Source organism: Oncorhynchus gorbuscha, unplaced genomic scaffold (genome assembly GCF_021184085.1).
Source record: "Oncorhynchus gorbuscha isolate QuinsamMale2020 ecotype Even-year unplaced genomic scaffold, OgorEven_v1.0 Un_scaffold_1335, whole genome shotgun sequence".
NCBI classification, from domain to species: Eukaryota; Metazoa; Chordata; class Actinopteri; order Salmoniformes; family Salmonidae; genus Oncorhynchus; species Oncorhynchus gorbuscha.
In genome coordinates, this window is record NW_025746141.1 from 84,581 (window position 1) to 88,755 (window position 4,175).

Genomic DNA, 4,175 nt, shown 5'->3' on the forward strand with positions numbered 1-4,175 from the left:
GATAGAGCTGAGTGACTGGACTGGGTGAATGGTCTGGATAGGGCTGAGTGACTGGGCTGGGTGAATGGTCTGGATAGGGCTGAGTGACTGGACTGAGTGACTGGACTGGGTGAATGGTCTGCATAGGGCTGAGTGACTGGACTAGGTGAATGGTCTGGATAGGGCTGAGTGACTGGGCTGGGTGAATGGTCTGGATAGGGCTGAGTGACTGGACTGAGTGACTGGACTGGGTGAATGGTCTGGCTAGTGGTGGGGGACTGGACTGGGTAGGGCTGAGTGACTGGACTGAGTGACTGGACTGGGTGAATGGTCTGCATAGGGCTGAGTGACTGGACTAGGTGAATGGTCTGGATAGGGCTGAAGTGACTGGACTGGGTGAATGGTCTGGCTAGTGGTGGGGGACTGGACTGGGTAGGGCTGAGTGACTGGACTGATAGTGACTGGACTGGGTGAATGGTCTGGATAGGGCTGAGTGACTGGACTAGGTGAATGGTCTGGATAGGGCTGAGTGACTGGACTGGGTGAATGGTCTGGATAGGGCTGAGTGACTGGGCTGGGTGAATGGTCTGGATAGGGCTGAGTGACTGGACTAGGTGAATGGTCTGGATAGGGCTGAGTGACTGGACTGGGTGACTGGACTGGGTTAATGGTCTGGATAGGGCTGAGTGACTGGAATGGGTGACTGGACTGGGTGAATGGTCTGGATAGGGCTGAGTGACTGGACTGGGTGAATGGTCTGGATAGGGCTGAGTGACTGGGCTGGGTGAATGGTCTGGATAGGGCTGAGTGACTGGACTGGGTAAATGGTCTGGATAGGGCTGAGTGACTGCACTGGGTGAATGGTCTGGATAGGGCCGAGTGACTGGACTAGGTAAATGGTCTGGATAGGGCTGAGTGACTGGACTGGGTGAATGATCTGGATAGGGCTGAGTGACTGGACTGGGTGAATGGTCTGGATAGTGGTGGGGGACTGGACTGGGTAGGGCTGAGTGACTGGACTAGGTGAATGGTCTGGATAGGGCTGAGTGACTGGACTGGGTGAATGGTCTGGATAGGGCTGAGTGACTGGACTGGGTGAATGGTCTGGATAGGGCTGAGTGACTGGACTGGATAGAGCTGGTGACTGGACTGGGTGAATGGTCTGGATAGGGCTGAGTGACTGGACTGGGGATGGTCTGGGCTGAGTGACTGGACTGGGTGAATGGTCTGGATAGGGCTGAGTGACTGGACTGGGTGAATGGTCTGGATAGGACTGAGTGACTGGACTGGGTGAATGGTCTGGATAGGGCTGAGTGACTGGACTGGATAGGGCTGAGTGACTGGACTGGGTGAATGGTCTGGATAGGGCTGAGTGACTGGACTGGATAGGGCTGAGTGACTGGACTGGGTGAATGGTCTGGATAGGGCTGAGTGACTGGACTGGGTGAATGGTCTGGATAGGACTGAGTGACTGGACTGGGTGAATGGTCTGGATAGGGCTGAGTGACTGGACTGGATAGGGCTGAGTGACTGGACTGGGTCGGACAGGATCAGGAGGCAGCAGGAGAGGAGGAAGCAGGAGAGGAGGAAGCAGGAGAGGAGGCAGCAGGAGAGGAGGAAGCAGGAGAGGAGGAAGCAGGAGAGGAGGAGGCAGGAGAGGAGGGGGCAGGAGAGGAGGAAGCAGGAGAGGAGTCAGCAGGAGAGGAGGTTTAGGAGAACAGATTTTCTTTTATTTTGGAAAAGTTGTATAAACACATTTCCTTTAAAAACAGCTCATACATGTTTTAAATCGTTTCATACACATAAAAACGACAATAAGGCATAAAACAGCATTTGAAAGTTACATTTAAATTGGTTAAAAATTACATGTTGTCCTTCAAGCACGAGCACCCCCACCCCCACCCCCACCCCATACAGCACGACCTGACCCATACAGCACGAGCTGAGGTGATAGGTCCTCCCCTGCTGGCAGACACGGGAGGTCAGGGGGCCTGCTTCCTTCCACAGGTCCCTGGCAGCACTGCATCCCCAGTGCCTCACCGACTCTTCTTGGCCGCAGCCTGGTCGGGGGCACGCGGATGTCCTCGCCATGCCCCGTGAGTGCATAACGGCCCTGACCGGGAGGATCTCGTGGGCGACCATCCAGGACAGGTCCCGATGCCGATTCAGGAGAGCAGGATGGGCCACGTTACGCCAGACGATTGTGGGCTCACCTATAGCGAGCCCGCGCAAAGTGGGCACACTGGTTCCTGCACAAGAGAGAGAAGAGAGCGGTGCTTAGTTAAATCAAGTAACTTACATATGTAGTATCTTCATTAGGCCAAATGGCATTTTATGAAGTTAGTTATAGTGACTGAGTAAGTCTAAAAAAGACAGGCTATTTTTATTGGTCACGTTATTTTCGTTGACGATGTCTTGAAGTCAAGCGGTTCAATATTGAAATGCAGTTTTCTGTACCACACAGGACAACCACAGGACAACCACAGGACAACCACAGGACAACCACAGGACAACCACAGGACAACCACAGGACAACCAGGAAAAAGCGACGGTCGGTGGAACTCTGGCGCCACCAAGTGGACAATTGCTTCAGTTCGTTTGTGGCAGCAATGCTGCGAGATATACTTGATACAAGATCAAATGTTACGTCAATATTATTATCTCCAAATTGCCCCCCCCCCCACAAACACACACACGCACACGTAATATATTATTATTCCAATTTAGCTGTTGATCTGGTTTTAACTTAACAACGCGTCCTCTCATTTCTGATTGGAGGGCGGACGACCACGTGATCTTAGAACCTACAAATGTGTTACATTGTAACAGTCAAACGTGGTCATTCCTGGCGTTGATCAACTCCCCATCCAGGCCACCATTTATTTAAAGCGTTGTATTTTTTTAATGGGAAACAAACAGCATACAGTGCTCATTTTGGTGTAACCATAAGCGAATTTGACGTGTCGGAGAACGGCTACATTCTCCCGAAAACATTGTGGGTATCGCTTCTCGGCCTTTTGGCTAAGATCAAGTGTAGTATCTGTTCTTATCAGTTTAATATCTGATACGTCCCCTATCTGGGGACCATATATTAAATTGATTTTTGGAATAGGGAGATGGAATAGGGGCTTGCTCCGTCCACTCCACGCATCGACCTGGTATTGCAGTACCTCCAGGAACGGTGCACCCCCTTTCATTGTAAAGAGAAATCACACGGAGTTGCTTCGTTGACTATATTGTATTTTCACATTCATTTCAGTATCAGTGATGGCTTGATAGTACTGGTCAAATCGGTCACCGTTTTATTGACTAAGATAGCTGTTGGGAATGGGGTGCGTTCATCTTCTCAACAAAGATTTTTCGTCAAGTTCACGGGATACTTACTTGAAAATTTTTTCTCAACAGTGCATGATCAAAAATATACACACAGAGCGAAGTAATAAAGTAGTTAAAACATTAATATACACACAGAGCGTAGTAATAAAGTAGTTAAAACATTAATATACACACAGAGCGTAGTAATAAAGTAGTTAAAACATGAATATACACAGAGCTAAGTAATACAGTAGATTGCTTCTCGGTCTTTTGGCTAAGATCACGTGTAGTGTCTGATAGTGCTGCACTAGATCTGAGAAGCGATCGCTGGCCGGAGGGCGCCCGGGAAATTGTACTATTTATTTTTAGTTTAAAATCATTATTGTTGTATTGTTTCACTAATGTTTTTCCTTGTCCTGGGTTAGGTGGTAGTTTATGCTGGCCAGCTTCAGTCCCTACCGCACCAGGAGTAGAAACTCCCCAAATACAGGTGTACTAAGCTTGTAGCATCATAACCCAAGAAGACTCAAGGCTGTAATCGCTGCCAAAGGTGCTTCAACAAAGTACTGAGTAAAAGGTCTGAATACTTCAATGCATTCAAGATAACCGGGAACTCAGAAAAACATATAATTTTCAATGGTCATCCAACTTGGAATTCCCATTCTCAGTTACTGTTTGAATGAACATTAGAATGGGAAAACAACTCGTAGGTCCTTGTCACGGATTGGCTGTTGCAGCAGACGACCACACCGGGTTCCTATCAGATAAAAACAACAAGAGGCGGCTCCCAGTGGGCACGTGATCATCAACACTGGACAACTGAAGAGTGGAAAAGCAGTGCCTGGTCCGACCAATCCTGGTTCCTGTTGCGTCATGCTGAT

General features: G+C 49.1%; 1 non-coding gene across 1 annotated transcript; it reads left to right on the top strand.

Annotated features, from left to right (window-relative positions):
* Positions 1–2,980: 2,980 nt before the first annotated feature.
* LOC124022325 lies at positions 2,981–3,171 on the top strand. The gene has a single exon (XR_006836360.1). It is a non-coding gene; the product is annotated as a U2 spliceosomal RNA (small nuclear RNA).
* The last annotated feature ends 1,004 nt before the right edge of the window (positions 3,172–4,175 follow it).